Here is an 11353-nt window from a genome sequence, read left to right as displayed (position 1 = left end):
TAACTTTAATTCACAAAAACATATTACAATGAAAATGCTATGTTAGATTAACTTAATAGGGTCTTGGCTAAAGCATGCTAGGCAAAATACTGCTGCGGTACCATTTAAATGAAATTTCTAATAATTAAAATAAATGTAAATTACTTAAGAATATGGGTTCTTCAGACAAATTGCCAGGATCAAATCCTACCTCTGGCAATAAATCGCTGTGTGTACTGGGGCAAGTTGCTTAACCTCTCTGTTCCTCAATTGTTTTGTCCTGTTAAAAGGAGCTTATTTGTCCCTGCCTTGTAGGGTGGTTGTTGATGTTAAATGAGACAATGCACGTAAAGGGTTTAGAATACTACCTGGCACAGAAGAAGCCCTCAATATGTGTAAGTACTATGACTATACTTTAGCAATATATCCATTGAGATATGCACACTGACCCTCCTATTGCATTATGCCCACATATTATCTAGAGTTTATGTACTGACCAACGTAAAAATTCTCCAAGATATTATTCTCCAGCATAAAAGGAGGTAAAAAATGAATCTTAAAATATTTAAAATTATCTACATTTCATGAGTTTCAATGAGTCAATGTTTTCAAAGCCTGAAAAAGAATAAAATCATTGGCTTCAAGCCCTTCTGAGTTAGCTTTTATAGAATGAAAATTACACTGACAACACTTGACAGTGATTAAATCCTTAGGCACGTGCTCCTTGTGGTCCATCCGATGTGCAAAAATGGGATGCTCCCTAATTCCCTGCACCTCTCTTGGTGCTCGGCAGATATGAGTCACCTCTGTTTTTCATGGGAGAAGATTAAGGGGCGTTTAGAAAGGTGAGATGATTGTAACTGCAGCAAAATGTATGACTTAATGAGAGTGTGGAAATATAGGACAGCATCTGGTCACCAGGGCGGGCATGACAGCCCCGCTAAGTAACAGTAGTGATTCAGAAACCTGTTTCTGAGTGTCCCTGGGAGGCCTGCTGGGGAGACCCTGCTTTGGATTAGCAACCTATGTGGTGCGGGCTGCTGTCAGCAAAGCATCCAGGGGCTGATGAGGCGAGTGGAGGGGGGAGTGAGCGGAGCTGGAGCTCTCTGATGACTACACAGGAGCTTTGCTGAAAGAATCTGTGCTCTTGGGTCAGGTCCAGACAGACATGAGTCGGCATCCCTGCAGGGCACAGCGTGATAGTGGTGTCAGGACTTCTGCCTTCACAATGCTGGGCTTCATCCTGGCCCATCATCTCTTCCTTACTCTGTAGACCTTAGCTAATAATCTGAAACATCTATGTTTCAATATATTAATTTAAAATAATAATACCTATGTAATAGGGTTGTTATGATGGATAAGAAAAGTAATAGCTCTCTCTATCTATCTCTATCTCTATCTCTATATCTCTATCTCTATCTCTGAGAGCAATGATGTTTGGCACAAACTAAACACCTAGGATCTATTACCATTATTTATGGACAGTCCCATCAAATCTCCATTTTTCCTAGGAAGCTCCGAGAAGTTATGGTTTACAGGATCAGAGTATCTTGAAGGCCCTGTCTCAGCCAAAGCAGGCAAAATACTGCTGCGGTGCCCTTTACGTGAAATCTAATTGAAGAAGCTGCCCCCTGCAAGGCTGTCTCGGTCTGATCCTTTTAGTCTACCCCAGCTATTAGAGCTCTGAGGGCTCCAGGCCGGTAGCCACTGAGGCTGTGATCAGGAGACTGACCCTGGGGGGGCTTCCACCGTCCCCGGCAGGAACAGCTTTCTGATTCAGTGAGCCCTCCAGCCTGACCACGAGGTGGGAGGAGCATTGTTGTCATTTGACTGGCTGTCCAGCTATTGACTGCCTGTCCCACCTGCCCTTTCTGCAGACATCAAAGCACTGAGGGTCGATGAAGCCTTCTGTTATTTTCTCCAAGTGGAACGTTTTAGCATTTGAAACAGACTCATCTTGAGATATTCCAGCTGGAGCTCTGTGCCTAAGACGGAGGTGAGCAAGGCAGACCAAAGCAAATTGGTTCTGATCGGTACGAAGCACATTGACTTTGGTTGTAGTAAACAACAGAACAACAGGTTTTGATCATCATATTGTACTTCTATGAAGGCAGGAAAATATAATCTGCTTAGCCATATCCGAACTCGGGCACCTGAAATGAGCAGGCATTCCTAATGATAGGCTGCTATAGGCGTTAAAAAATTCCACCAAAAAGAAATTCCACGAAGCAATTTAAGCTTAAATGATTAGATTTTTAACTCTATAAATATTGAAGACAAGGCAAAGATTCTCACTACCCTGATACTTTATGTGATGGCAATCAATCCCTGGAAAGTTGATAAGGGCTCAGGCCAAGATGCCAGAAAGGATCAATATGGTCTCCTAGCAACAGACCTGCATCCCGCAGCGTCTGGAACCTCTCAGTCTCTGACCTGACCCAGTAAACCACCCAGGTCACTCCCTGCATTTCCATAACTCAGACAACTAACTTGGGACGTATCTCCCCAAGACAGAGCTGTCCGCGCTTAGCAGGTAATTCTGCGGGGGGATGAGCACTAATGCAGGCAGCAGGATAGAGAGCCAATCGATAGCATCTGTGGCAACCGACACTGAATTTGACCTAGATAGCACTGGATAAAATAAAACTGGAGACACAGAGAGAATCAGAGGCTACTGCTCAGCAAATTCACGTAGTAGAAATTAACATAAGGTGAGAACCATCAGCTCTGGAGCCCCATCCCGTTTACTTTGGGTTGTTATTCTAATCAGCGTGCAACTATGTCATTTATATGGTAACCAAATTAATTTTTCATATATAAAATGCCCAGCTGTTCTGACCTAAACCCAAATTGATTTTTAATTCTATACTTTGCTTCAATTTTTTTTTACATAACTTTGTTTTCATACCCACTCGTTTCTATGAAAGATGACAAAGACAAACATTCACAAATTATAATACAGCATGACCTATACAAAGCTATAATGCAGTGATGGCGAACCTGTGACATGCGTGTCAGAGGTGACACGCGAACTCATTTTTTTGGTTGATTTTTCTTTGTTAAATGGCATTTAAATATATAAAATAAATATCAAAAATATAAGTCTTTGTTTTACTATGGTTGCAAATATCAAAAAATTTCTATATGTGACACGGTGCCAGAGTTCAGTTAGGGTTTTTCAAAATGCTGACACGCCGAGCTCAAAAGGTTTGCCATCACTGCTATAATGTGATCCCAAATGGAACACTTTTCCCACCTGTCCTAGGGGTGGTCATGGAGGCAATTTTGGTGGAGAATTGGATTTCTGAACAACTTTTCTTAGCAGTTAAGTTCAGTGTCCTTTAGACCTAATCTGTTTTCATATCCTGGATCTGAAACTGACTAGCTGTTCACCTAGGTCAACTATATGACATTTAGTGCCTCAGTTTCTTCAACTATAGCATAGGTATTGGAAGGTTTTAAATATTAAATTAATGTGCACAAAGTTTTATAGGAATACCTGGCATATAGCTAGTTCAATAAATGTTAGTTTTCATAACTAGCCTTGGAAATAATTGCTTTGATATATGCTAATTTCATTGATTAATTCACTAAGTATCTCCTGGAAGCCCACCCAGCTGGTGCTGCTTGAAACCTCGCCCGTAGCAGTGAGCAGGAGACAGAGTCCCTGTTCTGACGGCAGCACTAAGAGCGAGGGGAGGAGCAGACTGAGTCCAAGATCTATAGGAGGGGTAGATCTCCCAAGGGTGGGAAGGCCCTTTGGGATCAGGGCAGAGGAGCTTGGGGCAGCGTGGGGCTGCAGGTACCTGGGGAGAGAGGGAAGAAAATGGCCAGTGGACCCCTCACTCCCACTCCCTGAAACACAGCATAAAAAGACAAACAAAAGAAAGAGCGCATTCCTTTGGCTGGTTTAGGAGAAGAATGACCTGGCGCAGTCTGCGTGGCTCAGTAGTTGAGCATAGACCCACGAACCAAGAAGTCACTGGTTTGATTCTCAGTCAGGGCATAGGGGGCGTGCAGGAGACAGACGATCAGTGATATTTCTGTATCAGTGATATTTCTCTCATCATTGATATTTCTGTATCTCTTATCTCTCTCCTTCTCCCTTCCCCTCTCTCTAAAATATAGAGATCTTTATTTAAAAACACACACACTCACAAAACAGAAGGATGACCTGTTTAGCTTTATCATTTACTGTCTCTGCCAACATGGGAGTGTCATTGAATGTCTTTGAGCCTCAGTGCCTTCATCTCTAAGATTGCAATGTCAACACATCTCTTGCAAGACCATCATAGGGGCCAAATGAGATGGTGTATGTAGAGCTTAACTCATAGAATAGGCACATGATACCTGAAATAATAATGACAAAGATAAGAGTTATTTTATTGTTATGTTTATCTTAGAGCATGAATGCCCATTAAACAGCCTGGTACCCAGAAGACAGCAGCAGTAAGTTGGGGGCTCATACACAACAGGCATATATGTGGCCTAAAGTAGCATGTGAATATATGTGTGTGAGTGCGCTGTGCCCAGTACTGTGCAGGGCATCAGGGGAATACAACAAACATATGGATGCCCATCACTATCAAGTGATTTGCCACCTAAATGGTGAGACAACAGTGATGCGCATACATTGAGAGGGGCCAATGTCAGCAGAAGTCTAAGGCAAGGCTTCTAGGAATAGAAAAGAATTGATCTGGGTATTGAAGAATGGAATTTGGACGGGGGCAAGAGGTAATGGAGAGGGGATAACTTACGTCAGGGAATAACTAGAAGTGAGAGAAAGGGCTCGAGTCCACACTGTGGAGCCAGGCAGAGAGTCTTCAGAAACGGTGGCACATTTTCTTGACCATCCCGAAACACTAGACTGTTAGGTCGCTGAGGGAGGAATTCAACACGCCAGAGTGGTGAGGACCATGTCATAAAAATAAAATTGAAGGTCCTGAGATTTTGGGGACCAGCAAAGGCTTGACAATGACAGCAATCGTTGGTCACACAGTCCCTAGGAATTAAGCCCCAGAGCAAAGATGATTCTTATTTCCCCATAAATACATCACAGTACTTGGTATCAAAACAGTCATTTCCAAGGAAAAGAACAGCTATGGGACCGAGTAATTACACATTGGGCAACATAATAGTTGCCTTTACTTTCTCTCTCTCTCTCTTTCTCTCTCTCTCTCTCTCTCTCTTTGCATTGATTTCCAAAGAGAGTTGGCAAATGCAAATTACAAACATATTGAGCGTTTCACAAACATTCCACACACTTCCAGGGAAGCTCAGAGCCAAATGCAGGGTCCAAAGTCTGGTAAACAGAATGTGAAACCACCTTTCAGAATAGATGATAGGAAGCACAGACCTGCTTCTCCCCTGGACACGATACTCCTACATCGTGGCTACTCACTGAGTCAGGCCACATCTCAATGGTTGCCTTGTCCGTGGTAGGTTGCCCCCAGCCAGACTTTTCCACCCTGAGCCACAAAAGAGGGAGAACATGCAATAAGTGAGAAAACAGGTTTAACGGGACTGAAAAGGAGCCCACCCCAGGCCCTTCTGGCTCAAGGAAAGGCAGCCATGGCGGCAGCTCTTCCAGCTATGTCCAGGCATCAGCGCGGTTGACTAGAAAGAGAAGGTCTCCCCCAAGGCAGTGGAAGAGCAGGCAGATCTAATTTGGCCTTATCATTAACAATAAACAGCTTTATTGATGCTGCTCTACTCTCTTGGCTTAGAAATGGATTTATTATTAAAGTAAATAATGATAAAACTGAATTCCTATTTTTTGGACTAGCTGATCTGTTACCACAAATACATAGCAAGCATTTAAAATGTTACTCAAGGCACAGACAAAAAATTAGGGGAAATAACAGACTTTTTTTTCTGTATCATGAAAAGAATTTTAAACATGTAAAATTCTATTTAAAAAATTCATCCTTAGTTTAATGAAATACCCAACATCATTCACAGTGGAAACGGGGAGAAAAGAAAGGACATAGTCTCTTAGTGGGACATGGGACTTGTGAGCATGTGAGGAGTGTGCGGTTTTTTCTCTAACCATTGAGGTTTTCATAAATTTATGGCCCCTCTCACCCATTCTGGAACTGCATGAAGGACCCACACTCTTATCTTCCCTGAGGACAAACACTGATTGCTTATTTATAGTCAACAAATAATTATTGAGCAACAGGCACTATATTATTTTGAGAATGTTGCATAACTTGGCGTATTTTAGGAATTTCTGTTGACTTCCATGAAGTCGAATTCTGTAGAAGTCACCCTGGGGGCAGACATAATACCAGGCATTTCAGTTCCTGGGATCCTGGTCTCCTTGGCCTACTGTCCTGACCTAAGCTACTATTCTCCTATCACCTTGAACCCTTGATATTTAGTGAAATATTTTTTATGGTCTTAGATTTCTTATTAACTGAACCACTAGCAATTTATCCATGACAAATGGAGAGATAATGATTTTGTTGGTAGAGAGGGAATATGATAGAGAAACTAGAATGAAAAGCATGGCTGAAGTATAATAAGACAGGGAGGGGGAAAAACAGATCTGGGTAAACAAGAGGTAAAAATAATAATGCTATAATCAGAAACATAGAGAGTAGCTAATCCTGAAAGTATGGGAGGGTGAAGAGAAGGGAGGGAGGGAGGGAGAGAGATGCACAAATAGAATTTCCTCCTCTCTCCCCTACCCCCTTATATCAATTCCGATTTAGTTAACAGATGTTGCAATCTCTCCCTAGCAACAGCCTCCCATTGGTCATCCAGCCCCCACGAGGTCCCGTGAAATCCAGATCTGCTTTTTACCTGAACACAGCCCCACCACTACCTTCCTGATAAGCAGAAACAGCTCCAGGGAAAAGTGGGAAACCAATTCCTTTCCCCAGTTAGGGCCTAATGATCTTCCCTAAGGGTCTACCTTATCAAATACACCCAGACAGAACCAATCTCTTCCTACCAATTAAGCTCTCATCTTTGGAAATAAGACCAATAAAAACATTACTGAGTCATTTGGTTGCCTCAAATATAAATAGGAATATGCATAAACTGGGGCAAAATCTCCAGGGAGATTCAAAGTTCAGAGGAGACTTGATGGAGCTGTCTCCACCAGGATTTAGCTGTCAACACTTTGAAAGGAAATTTTCATTTATTTATTTATGTGTTTATTATTATTATTTGAAATTTTCCTTTTTAAATTATAGATTCACACAGGAGATCCCATAGCATAAAGTCAAGGCCAGAACCATAGACATTTTGAAGGGAATAATTTTAATGTCTTCTAGCTAGTTAAGTTTTACTCAAAAGAGAAAAGAAAAATGAAACCCTGTTATTCAATAGCAAATTGAAAGTTTGCTTAGGACTCAGCACAGTTCATCCATTCAACAAGGGGGTGGAGGAGGAAAGGGCCTAATCACTTTAGCTTCTTTTTCAAAGTGCACTGTTTCTGACCATTGTAAGTAAGGTTTTACTGCCTGGCACACATGTGCTATTCTCTCTGTGTTCACTGACTCTCCCGACACTGCAGCCTCCAAGAAGGAGCCTAAAATGGAATTAAATGTGAAGGCGAGTGAGTATGAAGTGAAGGTTAACATTTCCTTTCACTGTAACGCATGCTTTCTGCTGGTACAACGAGTGTCCTTGAATCTAGGCCAAGGGAAGCATTTCTTCTAGCCCATCTCTTTAGGGATGAGGACAAGCTACAGACGGCCGTGGTGTTTGCTGAATTTCCAAGGAAAGAAAGTGTCAACAGCAAAGAGACACCCTCACTCTCACCCCTCCCAGTGGGACATCTGGAATGGGAATTACTACAGTGCCAACTGGCATTCAGCTTGGTTGCAGCAAGAATGCATCTTCCCACAAAATGCCACTGTAGCCTTCGGTTCCGAACATCACTTCTAAAGTACTTAAATCATTTCTTACTGCTATTGTGTGAGAGAGAAATAAAATATGTCTTTCCTGGGACAGAGCCTTAAAGCATTTTCACGTTGCTTTGGCGGGAACTTGGTTTTCACTTCTCCTGGGACACAGCTGCAGTCTGGAGGTCACGCTGACCTCAGTTGTCAATAACTGGACAACAGTGGAAAACCCGAGCGTCCAGGAGTCAGGAAGGGCGCAGCCTTTCCTAAGATACGCATGTGGAAGTGACAGTTAATAGCTCTCACAACAGTGATTTCATTTCCTCTGGATATTTCACCAGAAGTAGAATTTCTGGATCATATGGCAGCTCTGTTTTTTTATTTATTTTTTTGTGGCTGAACCACTTTACAATCCCACCAACAGTGCATGAGGGCTCCCTTTTCTCCACAGTCTCATCAGCATTTATCTCTTCTCCTTTTGATGATAGCCATACCAACAGGTGTGAGGTGATAGCTCATTATGGTTTTGATTTGTATTTCCTTAATGATAAGTGATGCTAAGTACTTTTTCATGTTCCTCTTAGGGATTTGATTATTTTTGTTTTAAAAATGACTATTTGGGTCCTTTGCCCATTTTAATTGGATTATTTATGGGGGTTTTTCTTGGGGGGGGTGTTGTTTGTTTTTGCTATGGAGTTGTATGAGTTCCTTATATATTTTAGATATTAACGCCTCATCAGATATGTGGTTTGCAAATATTTTCTACCATTCTGGGGGTTGTCTTTTCATTCTGTTGATAATTTCTTTTGGTGTGATATCCAAAAGAATCACTGCCAAGACCAATGTCAAGAAGCTTTTTCTTCTACGGTTTTTTTTTTCAGAAGTTTTATGAATTTAGGTCTTACACTTAAATTTTGAGTTGATTGTTGTGTACGGTATAAGATAGGAGTTTAGTTTTATTCTTTTACATTTGAATACAAAGTTTTCCCAGTACCATTTATTGAAAAGACTGTCTTTTTCCCATTGAGTATTCTTAACTCTAATGTAAAATATTAATTGACCATATGTACATGGTTTTATATCCGGGCTATCCATTCTGTTCTATTGGTCTATGCATCTCTTTTTATGCCAATGCCATGCTATTTTGATTACCATAACTTCATAATGTAGCTTGAAATTGGCAAGTGTGATGTTTTCAGCTTTGTTTTTCTTTCTCAGGATTGTTTTGGCCACTCGGGTTCTTTTGTGCTTCCATATTAATTTGAGTGTTGCTTTCCTATTTCTATAAGAAACAGCATTGGTCCTCAGCTATATCCAGCTAGAGGCCAACGTGTGGGATCCCCATCTGGGTGCGCCTGCAGGCTGTGCCTCAATTGGGCAGGGCTGTAGACTGGAAGGGCTTGGGGGCTGGGCTCCTCAGTTTGGTGGTTGGTAGACTGGGCTCTGAGATGCCCAGAGACAATGTTTAGACTCCGTGGTGACCCAGGGCTGGAGGCTCTGCTCAGGGTTGGGCCAGCTGCTGGCTGGGCTCTCAGCAGGGCTGTTGGGTGAGACCCACGGTCAGGCTATCTGGCCAGGCTGGGCGGGTCAATAGTGTGTGCTCCATGGCCAGAAGTCAGTTTGACTAGGAACCCAATAATAATCTGGATTTCAGTTAGGAATCTTTCAAGCATAAGAAATCTAAAAAAATGAAAGTTTTTAAGGGAATGGACCTGTTTGCTAATGGAAAATTAATTCCATTATACTTTAGCTTTTAAGTTTTAATTCCTTTAAATTTGTCAATATCAAGCATCAGTTTATAAAATGTTTTCATGCACAGCCTCATGGTCATTTTCTGATCATATTGCCAAGAAATAGTGAAGGAGGAGAAAATCTAGCCATTCTCTGTAAGGCTCTCTCCTGTCTTGGCAATGTCATCACCAAACTTGCAATATCAGGAATGTAGGACCAAGAGCGCATGCACTGGCCACATGAATAAGCACTCATTTCTGCTGAGCTGGAGGTTGTGTGGCGTTAAGCAGACCTGAAGTGATTGGTGTCAAGTGCAACTATGGGAACCGGATCACTCTGATGGTTACAGAAGGTGCTTATTTCAAACCCAAGGCCCAGAGTGAGCAGGTCAGAAAGTCGTTTATTTTGTAACTAAGGAGAACAGACAGTTGATAGAGAGGGGAGGGGCATCCTATAAAAATATCCCACGAAATTGCACTTGTAAAGGCTGAGAAAGAGCCCAATACCGGCCTTTGGCCACCTCCACAATGGACGGCAGTGAGTGAGGCCAGAGTGAAAACTGTTGTGTTCGGGAGTAACCAGGACTCTACCCCTGAAACCTCTTAAAGCAGTGGTTCTCAACCTGTGGGTCGTGACCCCGTTGGCGGTCAAACGACCCTTTCACAGGGGTTGCCTAAGACCATCCTGGATATCAGATATTTACATTACGATTCATAACAGTAGCAACATTACAGTTATGAAGTAGCAATGAAAATAATTTCATGGTTGGGTCACAACATGAGAAACTATATTTAAAGGGCCAGAAGGTTGAGAACCACTGTCTTAAAGGAAACTGGACTCAGCAGACACTAAGTTTATTTTATATTCACTAATGTCATTCCATGTCATTTGCTGATTTTATTCAGAATTAAATCCCCTTACTTTCTGGACTCTCATGTGTGTCCCCATATGTCCAGGTGTGTACCATCCCAGCAGATCAACCAGGAGATACTTATGTCCCCAAGAACATGCCTGGTCTCTTCCTGGGAGACAGAAATGTTTTTATCTCTAAGTGGGGAAGAATTTATTTTGACATTTTGACTAATTAAGGGCAAGATGAAGATTATCAGATATGAAATGCCTTTTCCACAGGGTTATTCCTTTTATACACAACACTAGAGGCCTAGTGCATGAAATTTGTGCCTGGGTAGGGTCCCTAGCGACTGCCAGCTGCTGGCCCAGACCTTCCTTTGTTCCATACCACCCACCCCTGGTGGTCAGCACACGTCATAGCAAGTGATCAAACTCCCAATCGGTCAAACTCCTGAGGGGACACTTTGCATATGCAAATTGTCCCATGGGAATGAGTTTGACCAACTGAAAGTTAGATGTGTGCTAGACACCAGGGGGTGGCGCAGAACAAAAGCAGGCCCTGTGGCAGCCAGCAGTGGGGAGAAGGAAGGCCCTGACTGGCAGCTGGGGGAAGGAAGGCTCTGGTTGGCCCTGATCGCCGGCCAGGCCTAGGGACCCTACTTGTGCATGAATGTCATGCACTGGGCCTCTAATCTACACTAATAAAAGAGAAAAATGGTAATTGGCGTACGATGCTAACCTTTTCATTGGCTAATCAGGGCTATATGCAAATTAACCGCCAACTAAGATTGTCAGTTAACTGCCAACAAGATGGCGGTTAATTTGCATATGTAGGCACAATGCAGGGAGGTGAAAGGGAAAGCAGGAAGAAGCCCCCTGCCACTGACAGTGATCAGAAACCCAGGGGGGAGCTAAGAGCTGGGGGGCAGGGCAAA

The sequence above is a fragment of the Myotis davidii genome, unplaced genomic scaffold, assembly GCF_000327345.1.
Source record: "Myotis davidii unplaced genomic scaffold, ASM32734v1 scaffold452, whole genome shotgun sequence".
Taxonomy (NCBI): domain Eukaryota; kingdom Metazoa; phylum Chordata; class Mammalia; order Chiroptera; family Vespertilionidae; genus Myotis; species Myotis davidii.
This window is presented reverse-complemented; position numbering follows the sequence as displayed.